We start from the raw sequence: 26,595 nt of genomic DNA on the forward strand, positions 1-26,595 counted from the left end.
AGGACAGTAAGATGCTTGAAAAAATAATATAAATTTCAGCACCATATTTTATCGTGTGATGAGACTCAAATTTCAAAAAATAGAAAACCCTTCAATACGATGTCGGATGAAGATAATTTTATATGTAAATTGTAGACCTCGATGAGATCTACAACTTTGTAGTTTTGAGTTTTTTCATTTGAGGACGTTAAGATGCTTGAAAAAATAATATAAAATTTCAGCGCTCCCGAAAATATCAAAAGTTACTGTTTACCCGTAAACCCACCAACTTTTCTGAGAGTTGGAGGACCAAAGTTGTCCGATTTTAAAGTTCGAGGTTAAAATCTGAATTTTGCTGTAAGTTGAAGGGTGTAAATTAGACTTAACCCTTCTTTTTATGTGCCTGCTGCTGGTTCGGCGTTCACCTCGGCCATGCTCCCAAGTCCCAAGCGGTGCGAGTGCAATACGCTGGATTATTTGGCTGAGTAGAAAATAATGGTGTACTTAATAGAAAATATTTTTATATCCAAATATTTTTACCAGCTTCGTTTTTTTACCATTATGAAGTGTGCATGGATACGTTGAAAAAGGTGGCCATGGACATTTTCACCAATCAGGGGCGATTTTCTTTTAAAAGGTTTCGTGCTTAGCTTTTGCTACATAGGTGGTGTTTAAATTCATGGAGTAAAATTTAGGGATGTCACATCACATCAGGTGTCATATCGGAGTATTACATGAGAGTGTTTGGATAGTAATAATAAAATAAATTACAGTAGTCCTCAGTCATCCGCGAGACGAATTTATTAAGCCTAATTAATCCGTCATTAGCACATGTTAATGTAGCACCACATTATCAAATCATAGACTAATTAGGCTTAAAAAATTTGTCTCACAAATTAGTCGCAATATGTGCTATTAGTTATTTTTTAGTCTATATTTAATACTCTATGTATGTGTCAAACATCCGATGTGATAGAGAGTAAACTTTAAGGGGAGAAACTAAACATGGCCTAAATGCAGGTAGTAAAGTTTAGGGATGTCACATCGGGATGTCACATGTGAGTGTTCGGATAGTAATAATAAAAAAAATTACAGAAGTCCCCAGTAATTCACGAAACGAATTTATTAAGCCTAATTAATCTGTCATTAGCACATTTTACTATAGCACCACATTGTCAAATCATGGATTACTTAGGCTTAAAAAATTCGTCTCGCAAATTAGTCGCAATCTGTATAATTAGTTATTTTTTAGTCTATATTTAATACTCCATGTATGTGTCAAACATCCAATGTGATAGGGAATAAACTTTAGGGGAGGAACTAAAACTTGCAATTTGGTAGTTTTTATTTTGTAACCAGAGCCTAAAACTTGCAATTTTGTTTAATTGGGTGAGCATGAGAGGCTGAAATAAATACTATTCTTTTTTTAAAAAAAATTAAACAAAATGGTCCGGCACTAAGAACATATTTAGATAGTCTGTGCCTGAAGGGACAGTTTGCTAAGAGATTTGAACATACACAAACTTTTAGTAAAATAAAAAAGTGTGGTTGGTCTTTATAGTGCAGCAGCTACTTTTATGTTTTTTTAAAAAAAAAACTTGCTATGTAAATTTTGCATAATTCGATTAGTAAATGAAACACAACTATTTTGACACATTGTTTATGTTGTCGATCGTCATATATAAAGCATAGTGTTCGAAAATGCATATTAGGCTTCGATGCATATCTTTAACATTATTACCTCTGGCCAAAAAAAGTACTCACATATTTAACTTGCATAGTTTTCACTCGATGCATATCTTTGACTGTGAATATATCCTAGAACATGTGTTTAAACTTTAAAATCCTCCAAATCTTTAAGACTTTGCAAATGTTTTTCAATATAAATTACATGTAACGTACATGAACTGAATAATTTGAAAGTTATTTATGATTTTGCTTTTTATAAGGTTTGACTAACCTTGATCTAAACGACATGTTTGTATGATCAGATGGAGCTAGTGTATATCTTATACACAGATGACAGACTTTTTAGTTAGTTAGTCTTTTTTAGAATTACGTCCAACATGCACGCACGCTCACCCCTATGAGTACACATCGCAAACATTACCCCTATGAGCATATCCGAAAGACAAATTCAGAAAAATACGAGGACTTGAACTCGGATGGACAGGTTCCACCACAAGGAACCAACAAACTAATCTATGACCAGTTCGCAGTTAGGTAGTTAGTTAGTCACTGTTTTACTTCTTGATGAATATAAAGATATGAGGTATTTTTTGTGTCTTTATTCAAAAGAAAACACATACATTTACACAAGTAGTTCTATACACAGGACATATAAGTAGATAGTAAAAGTAGCGCCATCAATTGACTTGGTTCCATCTCGTGGTCGCTAAACCCGACCAGATGATTGTCACACACTAATCTAATGAAAGATCGATGTCCGGACAGCACTCTTATGTCTCACATTTCTCATTGCAGGGGCAAAGCAGGTCTCCATCGACATCATGCGCATGCGGCATGCATGCTATATATTGCACTGAGCCACACCGGCCGCACTTTCCATTCCTGCGATCTCACCTGATTATCGTGCGCGCGCGCGCGCCGGGACGATCCATCGATGATCGATCGGCGGCCTTGATGAAGAGGCGGCGATGATGACGCCCCCCCTGTACGCGTGCCGCGTGCGGGTGCCGTATCATACACTTCACCGTATGGTTAAACCCCTAGTTAATCGTGAGTGGTTAATTAGCAGTGTGGTCAATCACTAATGTCTCACCCTGTCCACTGCAAAGAGGGACAATCAGCTTTCTTCCATATATGGCCAACGATGGAGTTTTCTTCTAGTTGCGATTTGGAAGGCGAAGGCCTTGGAACTGGATGGCTATTGTAAGTAGAGGCACTGGCGGAGCCACCCTAGGGGCGGGGTGGGGCGACCGCCCCACCTACCGGCGAGCTCGCACCAGACCCTCGGACCCCCGCTTCTTCCCTAACCCCGGTCCCCGGCGGCGTCGCGGCGATGAGGAGCGAGCAACCGAGCACGGGCAGAGCGACTGCAGCACTGAAGAAGAAGAAACCAGGAGGCCTTTTCCTTCACTTCAGCTCAGTAGAGGCGAGAGGCCCATCAAAGCCCACCGTTGGAATCTTTTCCCTATCCCCATCCCCAATTTCTGAATCGACGAAACGCAGATGCCCTAGGAGAGACTGTGAGAGCTGGTCACCGCCCACCGGCCCTCGCCGCGCCACCCGCCCGGCTCCGGCCCCCCTCCGTTGCGGCGCTGCGTTTGTGGCCGGCCGCTATTGCCTGCTGGCCTGCTGCTGCTCTGTTCTCTACTGGCTGCTGCGATGTAGGGAGGACCGGAGGAGGATAGGAGGAGGTCCACCACGAAGAGGGTGAGGGTGTACCCGGCACTGGGGCTAGCCGCGGTCATGGACAGCTAGCTAGAGAGTATCAGCGGCAGCACCTCAATTTATGGGTTCATCCATTCGTTATTTGTATTTTGTAATGTATGGATCAACTGATAAAGAACTACTAGTTTATTCTTCAATTTGAGGTAACATCTTGTGTTTCTTGTCTACTTTTCTTCATAATATGTGATTGCAGCGGTTTCGCAATGATTTGTGTGATTGTAGTACGGCACCATTGTGAATATGGTGTCTTTTTGTTCATTTCTTCGTTACAATTCGCCCCACCTATAATTTTTTTTTTTGGCTCCGTCACTGAGTAGAGGCCCTGTTTTTTAGCAGCTGTATGGAAGATCATGCTTCTCGAAGCGAAAACGGCTCAACACATTAGAGAAAATTGACTTTAGAGAAGCAAATGTTCTGCCAAACATAGTGCACACAACAACCATTGTAAACGATTCTAGCAATCTAATGAAAAGAACTTATGTCGGTTTCCTATCTGGAGGCATTGTTGTGGACTTGTGGTGGAACACCTCTATGCTTATTTGTCGCTCTGGGTGGGGTGGCGTTAGGTTGCCAATGTTTGGGTGAATATCCGGATGTTATGTTGTGTCTTATTGTTGATGCCATTGTATTGAGGGTTTGAGTTTTTTTTATGGTTTTGTTGTTGTTTTTGTGCACTGTTGCGGCGTCATCTGAACAGTCTTTATCCCCTTTTCTATTGTTTCTTTTGAGTTTAGACTGAAAATTAATATAATTCTGATAAAAATCTTGCCAGGTTTACGTCGTTGCTTTTAAAAATGATAGGTTTGATGCTTTTGAATTTACGAAAAGAGATAATTTTACATGTTTTTTTTACCAAATCCTTCTATTATATTAAGTATAGCTGATATCATTTTAATACTTTTTTTGAATTCTTTTAAAAATGATAGGTTTGATGCTTTTGAATTTACTGTATTAATTCCACTTCCTACTCGCAGTATGCTCTTAATGATTTGGCATTTGATTGACATGTATATTTAGCTTAAATTTTATGTTTTTATATAATCACAACTTAAAAAGACGGTCAGAATTTCTCATGAAAACTAGCTATAAAATATTTGATCTTAGGCGTATTTCTCTATAGACATGTATTTAAATCAATTCACCTTTATGTCTACTCCTCGCTATAGGAACGTGCCAGTCAAACTTTCTTAAATTTTACTAGATTTATAGAAAATATTATCAATATTTATATCTCCAAATAAATTTATTACGAAAATAGATTTAATGATCTATCTAATGATACTAATTATGTCTTATAAATATTAGTATTTTTTGTATATATTTAGTAAAGTTGACTAGTTGAATATGTTTGACTTCTCGGTAAGCCAGATGATAGTTAAAAAGGAATGGAGGAGTACCTGTGAAGCATTCAACCAATCTTTGAAGAAAAAAAAATAAAGGGAGACGGATAGTTCAAAAGCCTGTAAGAGTAGAAGAAGCACCAATTGCAAGTGTCCTATCCCTTTTTTTTTTAAAAAAAAAGAGAACATAGTCCATCCCAAATAGATAGACCAATAGATCAGTCTTGTACTCAAAGATGGGGCATTGCTAACCAGCAGGTCACACTCACACCCGATCCAGTTTCTTCTCATTATCTTTGATTCTTCCTAGTGCCCAGGCTTTGGATTGTCGAGTAGTTGCAATCCTCTCAAGTTGGGATCTCCTTTTAACTCAAAGTAAAAGTATTTCTATTTGTTTGTTGAATCAGTTTCAGCTTAAATGACTTGTTGGAACTACGTCCTCATCATCCCAACACATTTGGAATGAAGCCCTCATATTGTTAAATGCGCTTTAGACAGGTTTTCGGATTAGAGGAAATGATGCTTACTTGAATCCTAAGCTTAAGTATCTCTCTTAAGCTTAGGATCACATAATATTAAGATTAACACATGCTCGGTAAATATCTTGCCGGTTGCTTTTTGGAAGGAAAAAATATAATGAAAATTAGATAAATCTAAGGTCTAACAAAAAACAATTGTTCAAGATCTTATCCATCCTCTTCAGTCTTCATGAGTGCAGCATTGTTTTTTCTTGAAAGAACAGGGATACAGGCCCTTACTGAACGAAAAGAGCAACACATTGTACATGTTCCGAATACAAAAGCCTCGTACATAGGTATTTTTAATTGCCTAGTACATGTACTCCCGTGTATAGGAGCACAGAAAACCCTCTAGACTAGTAGCCTGTTCGTTTGGCTGGGTTAGATCGTTGCTGGTTCGTGAAGAAGTACTGCTGGCTAGTTTGGTGTGAGAGAAAAATACTATTCCGACTGAAAATTTACGAGCAAGCCTAGCCAAACGAACGATATTTTTCTCTCACACCAAACCAGCCAGCAGTAATAATCCACGATCGTTTCAGCCGAAACGAATAGACTGAATGTTTTTCTTTCATAACAAATCAACCAACAGTACTTTTTAGCCAAGCGAACAGGGCCTGCTCCACCTCATTTCTCTCCCAAAATCATTTTTTTGGTGACATGGAGGGTGATCAAACTTTTGTTTGAATTTTCTTGTTAAAGTTTAGTTTCTGTCACATCGGATGTTTGACACTAATTTAGAGTATTAAACGTAGACTAATTATAAAAGTAATTACATAGATTAAAACTAATTTACGAGACAAATCTATCAAGTTTAATTAAACTCATGTTTAGTTCTTCTAATTAGTATCTGATTTCTTATGAACACCTGGTAAACTTTAGTCCAAGGCAAACATCATGTGTCTCTGTGTGATTTGATTGATGCCGAAGTCATTCCATCACTTATGTACCAGTAAGTTTTTTTTGTACTATAAAGAAAGGCAAAGAGGGAAAGATCTTGCGGAGATGGAAGCAAGCAAGCAGCAGGATGCCTTACAGTGCATGCTTTGACCATATCCCTCAAATCCAGCTAGGCCTATTTAGGGGGTGTTTGGTTACTACACAGAAATTTTAGTTCCTGTCCCATCGAATGTTTGGATACATGCATGAAGTATTAAATATAGATGAAAAAAATAACTAATTACACAGATTGTGGCTAATTTGCGAGACGATTTTTTTAAGCCTAATTAGTCCATGATTTGACAATGTGGTGCTACAGTAAATATGTGCTAATGGCGGATTAATTAGGCTTAATAAATTCGTCTCGTAAATTAGTCTCTATCTATGTAATTAGTTTTATAATTAACTCATATTTAGTTCTCTTAAATAGCATCCGAACGTCCGATGTGACATGGACTAAAATTTAGTCCATGGAACCAAACACCCCCTTAGATTGCAAGTTTTTTTACTCTCTCTTTATCATATTAAATCTTTAGACACATGCATAGAGTATTATATATAGATAAAAAAATAACTAATTATATAGTTTAATTATAAATTACGAGACGAATCTTTTGAGCATAGTTAAGCCATGATTGGACAATAATTATCAAATACAAACGAAGATGCTACAGTGTTAAATAGTGATTTCTGACCTCAATCTAAATAAGACCCTAGTGTCCTGCATTTTCAGACTGTAGAGGACAAGAAGGTGAAAAGATTACAAGATTCCTTATGTTTTTGCTCACCTTTTCCCTCTCTTTCTCTCTCTATCGTTCTTTCTTTTTCCTTGGGTGTGTGTAGAGAGAGAGGATGGCTGTAGGTAAGCTGGCGGAGATGAGAAAAAAGACCAAGTGTACAAATAGATGGCAGCATGTCAGTTAGAAAGAGAGATGGCTCATTCAAAGCTTGGTGTGGAAGAGAAGCACCCCCTACATACCCTTATAAACAAAGCCATCATAATTTACTCCTTGTAAAGTGGTAGCAGTAGCAACAGTGCTGCTGTGCTACACCTACAAATTCAAGCATACCATAAAGCTTAAAGTAAACTCCATAAAGCAATTCAATGATCTGACTCACATTTGTGCACTTTTTCCTCAAATGCTGTTTACAGTCGCCTAGCCTTGCTACCTGGTGATAAATCATTTTCTTTCGGTTCAAACTTGCTGCTATGTATCCATTGGATAAAGAATAAAATAACAAGCTAATATACAAATATTCAATAGTACCAGTGTACAGGCAAACTGGGGCCCACAGGACATTGAGGGTATGCAAGGCTGGGCAGGTGAGAATTATACACTATTTTTTTACTCCCTACTTTATTTTCTCCTTACTACAGCTAATCTTTGTGTACTAAAGTAAAGGAAGCAGTAAATTACTCTTAATAGTACACTAGTCTGCTGTTAACTTTGATTAGGTGTTGTTAGCTTACGCTAAGGTTTTGGAAATGTTAGAGAGAGGAGAGAGAAGGGAAGGGATAGAGAGAGAAAGGGAGCAGTTGCAGTGGTTAACAACCCTCTGCCAGAGCGCAAGAAGGAATCATTTCACCTTAGCAGCAGGCTCTTTGCTTCGGTCTTTGCCCTTTGCTTCCGCCTCTTGCCCTTAAAATCTTTCACCACCCCCTCCCGTCGCGGTCAAATTTGCGATCCATACTTGGCAGCGCCGGCCGAGGTCACGAGGTACGATGGCCGAGCGCCCTAGAGGAGGGGTTTAAGTCTAGATATACAAATCCTTAGATTATATAGTCCATTATGTATTAGTAAACTAATAAGAAGAAAGATATAAAATTGGTTAGGCGGTCTAAAAAATAACATTGATATTTTTTTCTAAGTTTTTTTTCCCCACGGCTCTCGAGTATAGAGGAAGCGAGGAGTTATATTACACATAATTCACTCTGATCACATAATCCACTTTGATCGTGAGTTCAGAACGTGCGCCATAAGAGGGACCTTAAAATCATAGGAGCGTCACTGTACTTGGGGAGGGCCAAGAAACCGAGCTCTCTCTCCGATGCCCACCAACGTCAGGTAATTCTGCAAAAAAGGACAGGAAAAAAAAATCATCTAGCAGCTATTGAGTTTTTGGATTACTTCAAGGTGTTCGTCTCCGCTTGCAGGTGAAATTGGTGGCCGGCCTCTTTGAAGTTGAAGGGTTCATGTGATTCCGCGGTGGGGTAATTTTCAGGTAGTTATTTTCTTGAACATCTTGGCACCTGTTCCTTTCAAGATCTTTACACCACCTCATTACACGATGGAGTAGTCAAAAGTGGTTGCTTTCGCTCCCCTGCTCTCGGAAAGCTTTCAGCACTGCCTTAGTTATTTCTTGCAGATCCTACTCCTGCCATCTACGCATTCAAATAGCCTCACGCTCTCACCAGTTCAGCTTGCCTTCTTGCCCCCTTCCTTCTGTGAGCTTTGGTGATGCGAAAGTATTTCTCCAAGCTTTCATTTCACATTTTCTGTTCTTTCCAAGATTATGAAGAAATTATGAAGTGATCGATGGCCCTTGGAGGCAGCTTCATGTTTTCCGTGCGCTCCTGAAGATGCTAGGCCTTGTTTAGATCACCCCAAAATTCCAAGTTTTTTCACTCTCTCTCCATCACATTAATTTTTAGCCGCTTGCATAGAGCATTAAATGTAGGTAAAAAAAAAACTAATTGCACAGTTTAGTTGAAAATCACGAGATGAATCTTTTGAACTTAGTTAGTCCACGATTGGACAATATTTACCAAATAAGACGAAAGTGCTACTATTCATCGGGTTGAAATTTTCTTCAATCTAAACAAGGCCCTGGTCCTGTGATTTTACTCAAAAGTAGGTCCCTTAGTTTAAATTCCCGGCAGAATTACTAGCGCTCTTTTAGCTTCTTATTAGGGGCAACTGCCTAGCCATATCCTAAAGGAGACCACACTTCTTGGTTGGTTCCAAACTTGTTTGCGTGTTCTTCATCTGGTGAAACATGACCCTTTTCTTTGAAGCTCCATGGTACTAGTGTGGTACATGCCTGGTTCTTGAAGATTTGGTAGCTTTTCCTGTTCCCAATTAGCTTTGGTGTTTTTAGTCTTTTAGGAAGAGCCGGCTCTCCTCCCATCTCATACACTTTGCTCCAAAAGACTCAGTTAGCGAGTGTTGTTTGCTTAATGATGGGGTTGATCCAAAATCAGCCTCAAACAGAGTACCTATACGGAAGACCTTTTGGGGTTTCCTGAGAGGCACAACCCAAATATAGGGATCATCTCTCCTGGAAACCCATTTGCAGAAATGATTCTCTTTTGGGTCTGGTTGTTGGAGAAGACGTCGAATAGATATTTAACCTTTTGCCAGGAGCGCTACCCAAAAGACGAATGGGTTTTGTATTTTGGGTGTTGTTGTTGTTGGAGATAACCTTATGCCCTGGGTTTAAAGTTTCACTTTCTGGACTATGTGCTTCTTTAGACTGTTGCAGATTTGGTTTGTTCCCAAAGGCTATGGATGAAGCATGTCTTCTCCAGCTGTAATGCAGTTCCAGCAGGCCTTTGCCTGGACGGTGGGTGGTTCTTTTGCCCGTCTTTTTATCTGTAGTTTGGGATAGCGTGGTTATTCTTGAAGGGACTAGTTGCTTTTCAACTTTGTTAGGGTTACCAGTTGAGGTGATACTGTTTTCCCTCAACCTCAAACAAACCAGTTGATCAATATTTACGCCCTGTGCGAGGCGCTATTTGAATTTATGTGTCCTTTTGAGGCAATGTAGTGGTAGTTTCATTCATAGTGTTTACCTTCTATTTATCTCGAATAGGTGATTGAGGAACTTTGGTGTTTCTGGACAATTGGAGATGTACTCAGGCCAGCAATCTGATCATGGTCCTAGTGCAAATGGTGGCAGAGAATTCTCCGAGGCAAATTGGAATTCTTTCACAATGCATCAAAAGATGGCTTATAGTGGACAGTATGGGTTTGGATCTTACGGCATGGGCTTAGAAGATAGACCGGGGTTGTATCAATCTTCATCTGGTTAGTTTTTTTTATCATGTTGCCAGGTAGATCTTTCTGAAGGCGACAATTCTGCAGTTAATAGAAACAATACTTATTCCCGCAGGTACATAGTCAGGACATCCAAATGAGTGATGAGCATAGCGGAGGTGTGAAGAAGAGGAAAGGAAAGGAGGACCGTGTCACGTTGTTGCATGTAAGATTTCTTGTTGAGCTCACTTCCTCTTCTAATCTAGATGTGTGAAATTGTATGTTGATGGTTTCTTATGGTAATGTAACACCCCGATGTTATGCCTGCATTTAGGCACTGCAAATCATACATATCATGCATCATCAAGCATTCTAATCACACATGCCTAATCATGTAAATAACAATTGAAACACTGCTTCGAAACATTTGAAACATGTGTGAAACCTGAATGTTGCATACCTTTGTTAGACTTGTTTTGCCCTGATTTTGCTTGCTACGTTAGTAAAACATGGTTGGCTACTATTGTAAATCATCTAGGATTGTTTAGTTCAAATTTTTGGAGCAAGGTTGTATTCAAATTAATTCGAAATTTGGCTTCAAAAATAAATTCCCAAAAATTAGGATTTTGAGTTAAACTTGGACTTTGAATTTACAATTCAAAATCTAGAAAGAATTTGGCTTTGGTCATAAAAGCAAAGTTGTAGAGAATTAAATTCTAGTCAACTTTCATTTTTGGTACATTTTTAAAGGATGTTATTTTCTTGCTCAAAATAATATTTGAAAGATGGTATGTAAAAATTCCTTGAAAATACAAATGAAAAAGGCTTTTTCCTCCTTCGCGGGCCGCCGCCTCACTTCTAGCCCACGACCGAAGTCGGCCCAGCCAGCCTCCCGCGCGCGCCTCGCCTCGCTCGGCCCAGCCCAGCGCCGCGCCGCGCCTGGCCTGCATCCGCGCGCCTGCCCGCTGTCGCGCCGCGCCGCGCGCCCGACCGCGGCAGAGCTTGCCCGCCGCGTGGCGGCCATGCGCCGTCGACGCCGCCGCGCGTCGCAGCCGGCCTGTGCCTGCGCCCACGCGCCCGCCTACACCTGCTGGTGCTGGTGCGCTCGCTGGCTCACTTCCGCGCTGCCTCGCCTCTCTGCATGCACCGCGCGCCCGCAGCTCTGCCTCTCGCCGCGCCACGCACCCGCCGGCGAAATTCGCCGCGGCTCCTCCACCTCGGCCAGCAAGCACGCGCCCGCAGCTCCGTCTTGCCCTCCTTTAAGTTGTGCTCGCGTTTGCGCCGCCTGCCGAGCTTAGGTAGAGCCGTCTCAAGCCTCGCCACGCCGGCCATGGCGCCGCCGTGCTCGGCCGCCATGGAAGGCCTCTTCCTTCTCTTCTCCAGCCCCGCCTAGCTACCCTACCGCATTCGCCATCTTCTCGCGCATCACGTGCGCCCGCTAGCTCGCCCTGCCATGGCCGGAGATGGCCGCCGGCCTCGTGGCCGAGCCGCGCCGCCGCGCCAGCGCAAGCGCCGGCGTAGCCCCTGCCTCAGCCAAGCCAGGCCGAGCCAGGCCGTGGGCCGACGCCTGCCGGGCCGTCTTCCCTTCCTTGCGCTCGGGCCGCGCAGGCCAAAAGCAGTCGTGGGCCGCCTAATCCGTTCGGGCTGGCCCAGTAGCGATTGAAGGAATTGTTTTCCATTTTTTCTTTATTATTTAAAAATAGAAATGGTTTGAAAAATGTTTGGATACTCAAAGTTGCTCCAAATCTGTTGAAATAAATTTTTCTAGGTTCCTTATCATCAGATCTACTTGGGAAAATTATTGCATGTCATTTTTGAGATACTTTTCCGTAGAATTTTATTTAATCATGTATATTGCTGATAATTTGAAAAATATGTAGAAAAATCTATAGGCTTCAAAAAAATATGATTTCTAAGTTTGTTAATCTTATTATGTCATGTACTTCCTAGGAAAAATATGTTTCATGCATGTGTTGTGGGAAAATTTTGAGGTGTAGTTCAAGTACCTTTAATGGCTGATTTTTGTTATTTTAGCTAGAGGGCAAACTTTGTATAGAACATGCATGTGATAATTTTTGTACAGTCATTGTACACTATGAAGAACCTAGGAAAAATACTAACTCTGTCATTTGACACTTTTCATAGTTCAAAGTATTTTTATGTTCATAATCCTGCCATAGCTTGTGATTTTTGTGTAGGCTAATCCACTTATTCAAATACCATGAAAATCTGATAATAGACTACTTAGGGTAGTAATGTGCTATGGTAATTTTCTAAGATTTTTCTAAGCAATAAAAATAGAGGTTGCTATTCAAACCTATTATTAATTAGAGTTTAATTAAGTGTTGCTTTATGTGTGATTAAGAAATTAGTGAAGCTTTGGTGTATCTTTGAAGCATTTAATAAGATATGTTGACTTAACATATTAGTAGTAGAAGAGAATGCAGTAGATGACATGTGCTTGTAGTATATTTTCTTGGATGATGTTGACTACCTTGCATTTTAACATATCCCTTGTATTCATCTCATCCGATGCACCGATTGCATAAGCACTTACGCGCATTGCATCATATAGGATCGTAAACCGAGAACCCAGTCGTCATACCCGAGGAGCCCGAGGAGCAGCTCGAGGTGCAGCCGTAGGAAGTGCCCGAAGCCGACGAGGAGGACGTTGAGGAACTTCCGGAGTGCCCCGATCACCATCTGAGCTCCTTCGAGAGAGGCAAGCCCCGGAGCATTTTTCTTCCGATTTGCAATGATTTAATTAAATGCTTTACTTTAATTGATGTATTACGTTCAGGAGTTGTTTGCAACCGTTGCTGCATTATACCTTGTCTATCTTTGTTATACTATATCCTTGTTACCCGGGTATCCGCAGTCGAGTCAATGCTTAGCTGGCTTAGACCGGTAGAAGTCGGGTGATTCCCTGTCACCTGCGAGCTATAGGTGGTTACCTGGATCTGCTTGGATGACTATGAAGTCATGGTATAACTAAGTGTTAAATGAAGTTGAGATCGGACGGAGACTTGCAGAGTTTTGGACTGTAGTGCTTTCCGTCTGTGTCGATTAAGGACCGACCGTTGTTGGGCCTCGAGTCATGTTGAACGCATACCTTACATTTAGCTAGCCGGATAAAGTACCTTCCGACCACGAAGTTGGGAGATTTTTCAGGCTAAGTAGATTGCCCGCAACGCACTGTGCCAGAGTAGGTGTGGTAGGACACGGAGGCGGGATGATAAGACCAAAGTGCAGTCGGTCGGCCCCCGGGTACATGTGGTTCCTGGCAAACTCGAGATACCTGGAAAGTTGACTCGGTGATCAATATCTCACTTTAGCGGGTGAGTGAGGTTTGTGTAAGGAATAAATCACCAGCTGGTTAGGAATCGATTCGAATCGCCATCGCTCCTGGATAGTGAGCACTTGACTTGAGTTACTTCATCGTAGTAAATGTTTATGGAACACTTGGATAGTTATAATAAATATGACAGTATGGAAGTTGTTTAATGATCATTGGTTATCATTATCTGCTTAATCACATGTTTACTCTAGTATAGGTGCAAATCTAGTCGACAGGTTAATAATAATGAACTTGGCAATAATGCTTTTAGAAAGGTTCTTGAAATACTAAAAATGCTTCTTTTTACAAATGAGTCAGCTACCCTACTATAAAGCCCTTCATAATCCTTGGTGTCATTTATTTTTGATTATGTCGGATAAGTCTAGCTGAGTACCTTCTCGTACTCAGGGTTTTATTCCCACTTGTTGCAGATGGGCAGATGTATTATGGCTACTGTATCAACTGTTTTTATCCTGCGATGGGTGATGCTTAGGACCATGGGCATGGTCATTCCTTGCGTCTCGTCTAATGCTTTTGTTGGAGATGATCATTCGCTGGCACTATATTTGAACTCCGCGTGAGTGTGTGTGGGGTTTGAACAAATGACTTCCGCTACTTTTATTCAAACTGGTTTTGTAATAACTATGTTGAAACTCTGATGTATCTGAGATTACGAACTTTTATGTAATATGTGATGGTGACCGCTAAACTTATTACGATCTTAGCTGGAATGGAAGTTGGTTTGAAATCCTTCGTGATTTCACGGACTACCGGGTTATACGGGCTTAAGTTTGCTAAATCATCTGCTCTGGCGGATGATTTTCTTACTTAATTTCATATAATTGGTCGGTTCTGTTACAGCTGGCATCAGAGTATGGTTTAGCGTGTTACTGTTCACAAGTGTATTTAAAACAAAAATGCATTTGAAAAACGTGATTTCCAAACCATAAAGTGTGCCAGTGGTCATATCCTCTATGCCCAGTTAAGGAATCTCGGTGGCTTAATTAAAAACTGACTTGGGGTTCTTGCATCATATTTCTCTTTCGTCGCTCATACGGCGTGCTATTGTATGAGTGCCACTTGTTTGAGTAGTAATGTATGGATCAATTGCCTCTACGCCTCGGTAAGTGTGAGTTGTGAGAGCATGATCGGATACACTGCCGATCTAGGGTGAATGCTTATAAGATGCTGGAGTAATTACATGTTCTACGCAGGTTTTACAAAGGCATCTCATGTATGGGTCTTTCGTCTGTTGAGGCGATGCCATCAATAGGACGATGGTTCGGGTAGTTACTACCGTTGTACATGTATCTGAGGATTTGTGTAGAGCGTGTAGATAAAATTTACTGTTTTTATGCATTCATTGGGAATTGGGCTGAAATGAATCTTCTGTAGGTACATAATAATGCTATCGTGTAGAACGCATTAGCTACGTATTTGAGAGATCGTTTGTATGCCACCGAATTAGTCGTTAGAAAGTATTTATCTCCTAAGTTTGTGAGAACGTACGGCACGTACATACATCATGTTACTTGTGCATTTCATTCATGTCATGCATTCCTCCCCTTATAAATTGATTATCTCATTTTGATAAAAGTTGTATCACCTAAAATATGTTTCCCCGAGGTAATAAAAGAACTTTTGCTATAGATGGTCCGCACAAAGCAGACCGCTCGTAAGTCCACCGGAGGAAGAGCACCTCGACGTCCGTTGGCCCTGAGGGAGCACCGCACCACGGACACCTTGAGCGAGTTTGGCATGCCGACCTTGCTTTGGAGAGTGCTCCATGATGTGGGGTACCCAGAGGGTTAAGAACCGGTGTACTCTTGGAATAAGAGCCAGTTAGCAGAGGATGAACTTTCAGTGGTGGAGATCACGGTTCCTGCTCTCGGTGATGCTCCAGACTGGGATGCTTGGCATTTGGAGTTTGAGGGTCGCACTCCAGCTGAGGGTGCGGAGGGAGCAGCCTTTCATGTCATCAGGGACATTATGAGCAGATTTCCCAGTGAGCTTGCAGTAGCTCTAGCTGGCACTTTTCCTAGAAATGATCCTCGTGATGCCATTTGGGTTCAGCCTTAGGGAAGTGCATTGGTCAGAGGTCCAGCTGAAGGACAGGCTAGCGACAACCAGGCAATGAGTGCTATGTTCGCCGCCATTAGAGCGTATGAGGGTCTCGAGAGTACCTACTGGACATTGACTGGCTTGCGTGGTCAAGATAAGCTCAAGGGGAGAAAGCAGAAGAAGAGACAGGCACGTGCTATAGCTAGCTTGCAGGAGCAGTTGGCTGATATGAACTTACAGCGAGATCAGGCGGTTGAGAGAGGTGATAGAGCTATGCAGCGAGTGCATACGTTAACTCAAGCCAACAACAATGCAGACCGCATGATTGGACAGTTGGTTCAGGAAAGGAATAAAGCCTGGGACGAGAGGGACCTTCTGCTGCAGAGGGTCGATGAGCTAGAGGAATATAATGGCAACCTGCACGAGGAGTTTCACGTGCTCTACAATGGGGTTGGCCCATATGCTCCACTAGACGCCGCTGGCATGGATATCGATGACGACAACCAGGAAGAGCCTGTAGTTTCACCTGGAGGCGATGGTGACGTCTCCGATCCCGACGATGGCCCCGAGGACTAGGCTAGTTGCCTTGCACTAGTATCTAGGTCCTGCCATGGTGACCTTTCTTTTGTTGGCATGTAACCTATTGTATGTTGCTTCGAACGGATGAGACTTGGCATGTGGTTGGAACTTGATTTTCGAATGCGATATCTGAACGCATAAAAAAATCCAGTGTATGTATGCTGGCAATTTGATTGTATGAACGCGATGTTTGCCGTTGAAGTAATTTGATTAAGTGCTGTTGTTTTAATTGGGATGCGATTGTTGTGCCTCTGTTTTATTGTATGAATTTATTCTCTCCAGTAAATTTAGTACGGCATAATTTTTCCTTCACTCGCAATTATTACAGCTTCACTCAATCATTACTTGTTGCTGAAATATGCAGATGACAAACACTCACCGAACCACGTATGAGGCCGCTGAGACCGGTGCTAATGGTGCGGGGACTGGTGGTGGTGGTGGAAACCACGGCAACAACAATGAACCTCCCCATGAACCGCATTGGCCATCTCCTCCTCCGTTTACCCCTGAGATGTTCCTCGCACAGCTGCTCGGGAGTCAGTGCAACGCGGAACAATCTCAGAAGAACATGGAGGATTTTCTGTGCACCATCGCCAACAACGTTCAACGTGGTAATAATCAAGGCGGTGGCATGGGAGTGAACCAATATAGCAGCTTTAAAGATTTTATGGACACCAGGCCGCCAATATTCATGGAAGCAACAGAGCCACTCGATGCTGAGGAATGGATCAACACGATGGAAGATAAATTCCGTGTGTTGAGGATGACTGAGGTTCTGAAAACAGAGTATGCTGCACTTCAATTGCAAGGACCAGCGGGAATGTGGTGGAAGCACCATCGCACCACCTTCCCTCCAAATGCTCAGATTTCTTGGAGAGAGTTTGCTAAGGCCTTCCGTGGAGTCTATATTCCACCCGGGCTGACCGAGATGAAGTTGGGAGAGTTTCTGGCGTTGAACCAGGGCACCAAAACCGTGACGCAATATCTGCATGCCTTCAACAACTTATGTCGCTATGCTCCCGACATGGTTGACACAGATGCTAAAAGGATAGCCAGTTTCAAGAGAGGACTCAATCCAAAAATGATGAAGCATGTTGGTACCAACAATCGCGTTAGATTCAATGACTTCATCAGTGACTGTCTGAAGCAGGAGAAGAATAACAACGCCAGCACTGCAGCCAAGACACGCAAGAGAGCCTTTGAAGGTGGGCCGTCGCAAGCTAGAGCACCTATGGGAGGTCGACCTCCTTATCGCCCATCGGCACCTGGCGCTAGATTCCGGCCACCTCAGCAAAGAAGTCAGAATTTCCATGGACCTCAGAAGCTGTACAAGATGGCAGTACAGCCCAACAAAGCAGCCGCAACTGCGGTACAAGGCAGTTCCAAGGGAGCTGTGGGATCTGCCGAGACAGTGAGAGGACCCTGCTATAACTGTGATCAACCCAGCCATTTCTCGAGGTTTTGTCTGTACCCGCTCAAGAAGAAGCAGCAGACTTATAATGCTAGAGTGCATAGTACGATAGTGGATGAAATTTCTGAGGGAGAGCCCGTCACTGCTGGTAAGTTTCCTGTCAACGAAAACCCTGCAGTTGTTCTATTTGATTCTGGATCATCGTATTCTTTTATGAGTCAAGCATTTGCACAGAAACATGAACAACTATGCACGGAATTGGGTTATGGTTATCGTATAAGTTCAGCAGGGGCTGATGTTTTGACCAACCGGATGGTTCGAGGGGCAACCCTTGAATTAGGTAGCAGGAAGTTCCGAGTGAACTTGATAGTTATGCCTGGATTAGTTTTGGATGTCATTATAGGGATGAATTGGATGAAGGATTGGGGAGCAGTCATAGATACTGGAAGTCGAGTACTTACCCTTAAGGATCCCCTGGGTGAGGGTACTTTCCAAGTACCATTGCCTCGAAGAACAGACCTTATAAGTGTTACATGTGCTATGACAGTCATTCCTATTCATCAGATTTCGGTAGTGTGTGAATTTCCGGATGTATTCTCGGATGAGCTACCTGGTCTTCCGCCGGATAGGGAGATTGAGTTTGGAATTGAGTTAGTCTCCGGAACAGCTCCGATTTCAAGGAGACCCTATCGGATGCCTCCAGATGAGTTAGCTGAGCTGAAGAAGCAATTAGAAGATTTATCAAAAAAGAGGTTTATTCGGCCAAGCAAGTCTGAATGGGGATGTCCCGCCTTGTTTGTGAAGAAAAAGAAAGAGGGCACGTTGAGAATGTGCGTAGATTACAGACCACTCAACGCTGTAACCATCAAGAATAAGTATCCCTTGCCTCATATTGATGTTCTGTTTGATCAATTATCTAAGGCCAAGGTGTTCTCAAAAATAGATTTGAGATCCGGTTATCATCAGATCAAGATTAGGCCACAGGATATACCGAAAACTGCATTTTCCACCAGATACGGGTTGTATGAGTACCTTGTCATGTCCTTTGGCTTGACAAATGCTCCTGCATACTTTATGTTTTTTATGAATACAGTTTTCATGTCAGAATTGGATAAGTTTGTGGTAGTGTTCATCGATGACATTCTGGTGTACTCCGAGAACGAGAAAGATCACGAAGAGCATCTGAGAACTGTCTTGACCAGACTAAGGGATCATCAACTGTATGCTAAGTTTAGCAAATGCGAATTCTGGTTGAAGGAAGTTCTTTTCCTTGGTCACATTCTGTCAGAGAATGGAGTTTCAGTCGATCCAAGTAAGGTGCAAGAAGTTATAAATTGGAAAGCACCGACCACAGTTCCTGAGATTAGAAGTTTCTTAGGACTAGCGGGTTATTACCGTCGCTTTATACTAGATTTCTTGAAAATTGCCAAACCGATGACAAGTCTCCTACAGAAGGATCACAAGTTTGTGTGGACAGAGGAGTGTGAAGTAGCTTTCCACACTTTGCGGAAACTGTTGACCACTGCTCCTGTTCTAGCACAACCAGATATCGAGAAACCCTTTGATGTGTTTTGCGACGCATCGAAGACTGGATTGGGCTGTGTTCTTATGCAAGAAAGGAGAGTCATTGCTTATGCATCACGACAATTGAGAAAGCACGAGGTCAACTATCCAACACATGATCTTGAACTTGCTGCAGTTGTGCACGCCCTAAAAATTTGGAGACATTACCTACTTGGTAATGTGTGCAACATTTTCACAGATCACAAGAGTCTTAAGTACATCTTTACCCAACCAGAGTTAAACATGAGACAACGCAGATGGTTGGAATTGATCAAGGATTACAACTTGAATGTGCAATATCATCCTGGAAAAGCCAATGTAGTGGCAGATGCTTTGAGTAGAAAGTCACATTACTTGAATGTGCAGCCATTACTTGAAGATGGGTTTGATCTAATGCATCCTGCTATGTTACATAGTATTCAAATTAGTTGCTTTTTGGAGAGTAAGATAATAGAAGACCAGAAAACCGACAAGGGGATATTCCACATCAAAGAGAAAATAAAAGAAAAGTCGTCTCAACAATTTAAAGTGGATAAACAAGGCGTGTTGTGGTTTGACGACCGTCTTATGGTTCCCAAGGATCAAGAGCTTAGGAATAAACTCATGGATGAAGCTCACCTTTCTAAGCTATCTATCTATCCCGAAAGTAGTAAGATGTATCAAGAACTAAGATCTCGCTATTGGTGGACCAAAATGAAGAAAGAAATTACAGCATATGTTGTCAGATGTGACACATGTTGTCGAGTGAAAGCAATTCACATGAAACCTGTCGGTATGTTGTCAGATCTGATAGAGGCTCACAGTTCACGGCTCACTTTTGGGAACATTTACACAAAGGCTTAGGAACTAGTTTGATTTGCAGTACCGCTTATCATCCTCAGATAGATGGTCAGACTGAACGAGTGAATGCTGTTTTGGAGGATATGTTAAGAGCCTATGTATTGTCTTCTAAGGGATCATGGGAGTCATGGTTACCGTTAGCTGAGTTTTCTTATAATAATAGTTATCAAGAAAGCATCAAGATGGCTTCCTTCGAAGCTTTATATGGTAGAAGATGTAGAACACCATTAAATTGGGTCGAGCCTGGAGATAGAAGGTATTTTGGCATTGACTTTGTAGAAGAAGCCGAGAAGAAAGTTTATATTATTCAGCAGAATATGAAAGCGGCCCAATCACGTCAGAAAAGTTATGCAGACAGAAGAAGGAGACCCCTTGTGTTTGTTGGTGACTATGTTTATCTGAAAGTCACGCCAATGAAGAAAATGTTTGGAGTCCGAAAAAAGCTTGCCGCGAGATTCGTAGGACCATACAAGATCTTGGAACAAAGAGGTCTGGTAGCCTATAAGTTAGAGTTACCTGAGACAATGAGTATCGTTTTCCCAGTTTTCCATGTATCACATCTTAAGAAATATTTGCGTGTTCCGGAGGAAAGAATAGAACCTCAAGGTATCCAACTCAAATCAGATTTGGTGTATCGTGAGTAACCAGTCCTGGTGTTAGACACTAAGGAACGTGCTACTCGGAATAGTGTGGTGAAAACATACAAGATACAGTGGGATCATTATGATAAGGGAGATGCAACTTGGGAAACAGGAGAGTATCTATAAAAAGCTTATGAAGATTTTTATAACAAATGGTTTGTAACACAAATCTCGGGACGAGATTTTTATAAGGGGGGAGGGCTGTAACACCCCGATGTTATGCCTGCATTTAGGCACTGCAAATCATACATATCATGCATCATCAAGCATTCTAATCACACATGCCTAATCATGTAAATAACAATTGAAACACTGCTTCGAAACATTTGAAACATGTGTGAAACCTGAATGTTGCATACCTTTGTTAGACTTGTTTTGCCCTGATTTTGCTTGCTACGTTAGTAAAACATGGTTGGCTACTATTGTAAATCATCTAGGATTGTTTAGTTCAAATTTTTGGAGCAAGGTTGTATTCAAATTAATTCGAAATTTGGCTTCAAAAATAAATTCCCAAAAATTAGGATTTTGAGTTAAACTTGGACTTTGAATTTACAATTCAAAATCTAGAAAGAATTTGGCTTTGGTCATAAAAGTAAAGTTGTAGAGAATTAAATTCTAGTCAATTTTCATTTTTGGTACATTTTTAAAGGATGTCATTTTCTTGCTCAAAATAATATTTGAAAGATGGTATGTAAAAATTCCTTGAAAATACAAATGAAAAAGGCTTTTTCCTCCTTCGCGGGCCGCCGCCTCACTTCTAGCCCACGACCGAAGTCGGCCCAGCCAGCCTCCCGCGCGCGCCTCGCCTCGCTCGGCCCAGCCCAGCGCCGTGCCGCGCCTGGCCTGCATCCGCGCGCCTGCCCGCTGTCGCGCCGCGCCGCGCGCCCGACCGCGGCAGAGCTTGCCCGCCGCGTGGCGGCCATGCGCCGTCGACGCCGCCGCGCGTCGCAGCCGGCCTGTGCCTGCGCCCACGCACCTGCCTACACCTGCTGGTGCTGGTGCGCTCACTGGCTCACTTCCGCGCTGCCTCGCCTCTCTGCAAGCACCGCGCGCCCGTAGCTCTGCCTCTCGCCGCGCCACGCACCCGCCGGCGAAATTCGCCGCGGCTCCTCCACCTCGGCCAGCAAGCACGCGCCCGCAGCTCCGTCTTGCCCTCCTTCAAGTTGTGCTCGCGTTTGCGCCGCCTGCCGAGCTTAGGTAGAGCCGTCTCAAGCCTCGCCACGCCGGCCATGGCGTCGCCGTGCTCGGCCGCCATGGAAGGCCTCTTCCTTCTCTTCTCCAGCCCCGCCTAGCTACCCTACCGCATTCGCCATCTTCTCGCGCATCACGTGCGCCCGCTAGCTCGCCCTGCCATGGCCGGAGATGGCCGCTGGCCTCGTGGTCGAGCCGCGCCGCCGCGTCGGCGCAAGCGCCGGCGTAGCCCCTGCCTCAGCCAAGCCAGGCCGAGCCAGGCCGTGGGCCGACGCCTGCCGGGCCGTCTTCCCTTCCTTGCGCTCGGGCCGCGCAGGCCAAAAGCAGTCGTGGGCCGCCTAATCCGTTCGGGCTGGCCCAGTAGCGATTGAAGGAATTGTTTTCTATTTTTTCTTTATTATTTAAAAATATTAATGGTTTGAAAAATGTTTGGATACTCAAAGTTGCTCCAAATCTGTTGAAATAAATTTTTCTAGGTTCCTTATCATCAGATCTACTTGGGAAAATTATTGCATGTCATTTTTGAGATACTTTTCCGTAGAATTTTATTTAATCATGTATATTGCTGATAATTTGAAAAATATGTAGAAAAATCTATAGGCTTCAGAAAAATATGATTTTCAAGTTTGTTAATCTTATTATGTCATGTACTTCCTAGGAAAAATATGTTTCATGTATGTGTTGTGGGAAAATTTTGAGGTGTAGTTCAAGTACCTTTAATGGCTGATTTTTGTTATTTTAGCTAAAGGGCAAACTTTGTATAGAACATGCATGTGATAATTTTTGTACAGTCATTGTACACTATGAAGAACCTAGGAAAAATACTAACTCTGTCATTTGACACTTTTCACAGTTCAAAGTATTTTTATGTTCATAATCTTGCCATAGCTTGTGATTTTTGTGTAGGCTAATCCACTCATTCAAATACCATAAAAATCTGATAATAGACTACTTAGGGTAGTAATGTGCTATGGTAATTTTCTAAGATTTTTCTAAGCAATAAAAATAGAGGTTGCTATTCAAACCTATTATTAATTAGAGTTTAATTAAGTGTTGCTTTATGTGTGATTAAGAAATTAGTGAAGCTTTGGTGTATCTTTGAAGCATTTAATAAGATATGTTGACTTAACATATTAGTAGTAGAAGAGAATGCAGTAGATGACATGTGCTTGTAGTATATTTTCTTGGATGATGTTGACTACCTTGCATTTTAACATATCCCTTGTATTCATCTCATCCGATGCACCGATTGCATAAGCACTTACGCGCATTGCATCATATAGGATCGTAAACCGAGAACCCAGTCGTCATACCCGAGGAGCCTGAGGAGCAGCTCGAGGTGCAGCCGCAGGAAGTGCCCGAAGCCGACGAGGACGTTGAGGAACTTTCGGAGTGCCCCGATCACCGTCCGAGCTCCTTCAAGAGAGGCAAGCCCCGGAGCATTTTTCTCCCGGTTTGCAATGATTTAATTAAATGCTTTACTTTAATTGATGCATTACGTTCAGGAGTTGTTTGCAACCGTTGCTGCATTATACCTTGTCTACCTTTGTTATACTATATCCTTGTTACCCGGGTATCCGCAGTCGAGTCAATGCTTAGCTGGCTTAGACCGGTAGAAGTCGGGTGATTCCCTGTCACCTGCGAGCTATAGATGGTTACCTGGATCTGCTTGGATGACTATGAAGTCATGGTATAACTAAGTGTTAAATGAAATTGAGACCGGACGGAGACTTGCAGAGTTTTGGACTGTAGTGCTTTCCGTCTGTGTCGATTAAGGACCGACCGTTGTTGGGCCTCGAGTCATGTTGAACGCATACCTTACATTTAGCTGGCCGGATAAAGTACCTTCCGACCGCGAAGCTGGGAGATTTTTTGGGCCAAGTAGATTGCCCGCAACGCACTATGCCGGAGTAGGTGTGGTAGGACACGGGGGCGGGATGATAAGACCAAAGTGCAGTCGGTCGGCCCCCGGGTACATGTGGTTCCTGACAAACTCGAGATACCTGGAAAGTTGACTCGGTGATCAATATCTCACTTTAGCGGGTGAGTGAGGTTTGTGTAAGGAATAAATCACCAGCTGGTTAGGAATCGATTCGAATCGTCATCGCTCCTGGATAGTGAGCACTTGACTTGAGTTACTTCATCGTAGTAAATGTTTATGGAACACTTGGACAGTTATAATGAATATGACAGTATGGAAGTTGTTTAATGATCATTGGTTATCATTATCTGCTTAATCACATGCTTACTCTAGTATAGGTGCAAATCTAGTCGACAGGTTAATAATAATGAACTTGGCAATAATGCTTTTAGAAAGGTTCTTGAAATGCTAAAAATGCTTCTTTTTGTAAATGAGTCAGCTACCCTACTATAAAGCCCTTCATAATCCTTGGTGTCATTTATTTTCGATTATGTCGGGTAAGTCTAGCTGAGTACCTTCTCGTACTTAGGGTTTTATTCCCACTTGTTGCAGATGGGCAGATGTATTATGGCTACTGTATCAACTGCCTTTATCATGCGATGGGTGATGCTTAGGACCATGGGCATGGTCATTCCTTACGTCTCGTCTTATGCTTTTGTTAGAGATGATCATTCGCTGGCACTATATTTGAACTCCGCGTGAGTGTGTGTGTGGTTTGAACAAATGACTTCCGCTATTTTTATTCGAACTGGTTTTGTAATAACTATGTTGAAACTCTGATGTATCTGAGATTGCGAACTTTTATGTAATATGTGATGGTGACCGCTAAACTTATTACGATCTTGGCTGGAATGGAAGTTGGTTTGAAATCCTTCGTGATTTCACGGACTACCGGGTTATACGGGCTTAAGTTTGCTAAATCGTCTGCTCTTGCGGATGATTTTCTTACTTAATTTCGTATAATTGGTCGATTCTGTTACAGTAATGACCAACTGTCCTGTTATGGTTGGCTATAGAATGCAGGTGATCAACAAACAGAAGGTTCATCTCAGCCAGAAAGGAATTCAATGGAAGAGGGGGAACAGAAAGATTTCGCCCAAAATGCAAAGCAAGGAAGATTCTTCTGATGGTGATGGTACTAAAGAGGACTATGTTCATGTCCGGGCAAAGCGAGGCCAAGCCACTAACAGCCACAGCCTTGCAGAAAGAGTAAATTTCGCTCTTGTAGCAAGTAACTACCAGTTCAGTTTGCTTTATTATCTTTACTATTTGAAGTTAATGAAACTCCGCAGCTGAGGAGAAAGAAGATAAGTGAGAGAATGAAGCTTCTTCAAGATCTTGTTCCTGGATGCAATAAGGTAACCTCTCCTTTGTTTGGTGCGAGCAACTTCTCAAAGACTCCTGTAGTCCACACATTACAAATTTCTTTCGAACAGATCACTGGCAAGGCAGTCATGCTCGATGAGATTATCAACTATGTGCAGTCATTGCAACGACAAGTCGAGGTAGTGTTAGTGCATTTGTAGTTGAATTGTTTTGAAATATGTGTGGCATCTTGTTAGTATATAATCCAGTATTCTAATACAATTTCGAACTTGCAGTTCTTGTCAATGAAACTTGCAACTGTTAACCCCGAGCTTGGCTTTGACATTGTGCAGATCATATCCAAACAAGTAAATCCACCCACTTGATTGTTATGTCTCACTCTAGGTGTTATTTTAGATATGCTTTGTTAAATTTAAATTGTTGTTTGCAGGTGATGCTTTCACAAGACAGACATCTTGCTTTCTATGGAGTCGATCCAGGATCAAGCAGCCTTACTGCTCCATTCAACCAAGGAATCATGCAGCCAGAAATGATGTGCAACATTTCCAATCCTGTCGATGTTTTGCACGGAACTATTCACGACGTGTCAACAATGAACCAGGTATTTTCAGTTTATTTCATGATATTCGGGTTCACATATATTATCTGATTGAAGAGGTGATGGACTTCTGTGAACCTTGAATCCAGATACCTTATATGTGGGAAGGACTTCAGAATATGCCTCAGATGAACTTCAACCCTGGTGTGGCAGCCGATAGCGGCACCAACAACTCTGGTATCTATATGATCCTCTCTATTCTCTCCCTGAAAAATACAAATGTTCCTAGTACGTTTCCTCAAAAAACAAATGTTCCTAGTAATCCATCCATCTTACAGAAATGTTCCTTCTGTGCTCTACAGGCTCCATGAAGATCGAACAGTGAGCTGCTGTCTATAGCTCCGAAATTGTTCTTGAATCACTGAATCATCGTAAAGCGCTTGCCGGATGAAGTTTTTTTGTATAGCTGGAGGCCTAACCATTCATGCCGGTTTCCTTCTGTTGCTCCCATAATGTACGGCACATTGTTTATGGTATGGCATATGAAGGATCATGTACAGCTGGAGCCGAAAAACTGATTCCACTGTAAATTTCTGTTGTGCTTTGGCCTGTGGAAATTGGGATGGAAACCTAGTATCATCCATGAAATCCAAGGACAGAAGCTTGTTGGGACTTGGGACCAGGTGCTGAATGCTGATGGGCCTAAATGAGTACTAATAGAATGGAATCGTAGGTACAAAAAATGCAGAGTTTGAAGCCAGTGGCTTTGTCAGAAATTCCATGGAACATGCAATGTATCGCAACAGGTTTCATCATGCAATGGAAGGAGACTCATTATTGTTAATACTTCTTTTTTCAAACGTGTGGTCATAATTTTAGTAGAAATGGTAGGAGATTGTTATATTTATGTTATCATCAAAACAGTAAAACTGTTACGAAATCAACTAGTGCGAGCAGCCGCTGCACTGGGCGGCAACCCAATCCTGTTCTTTCCCTTCTTTTTCTGAAGATTTGATTCCAATT

At 42.3% G+C, this 26,595-nt stretch overlaps 1 pseudogene; it reads left to right on the forward strand.

Annotated features, from left to right (window-relative positions):
• The first annotated feature begins 8,199 nt into the window (after positions 1-8,199).
• Positions 8,200-26,543, forward strand: LOC136538119 (transcription factor bHLH49-like; annotated as a pseudogene).
• The last annotated feature ends 52 nt before the right edge of the window (positions 26,544-26,595 follow it).

This window comes from Miscanthus floridulus, chromosome 2 (assembly GCF_019320115.1).
Source record: "Miscanthus floridulus cultivar M001 chromosome 2, ASM1932011v1, whole genome shotgun sequence".
Classification (NCBI taxonomy): Eukaryota; Viridiplantae; Streptophyta; class Magnoliopsida; order Poales; family Poaceae; genus Miscanthus; species Miscanthus floridulus.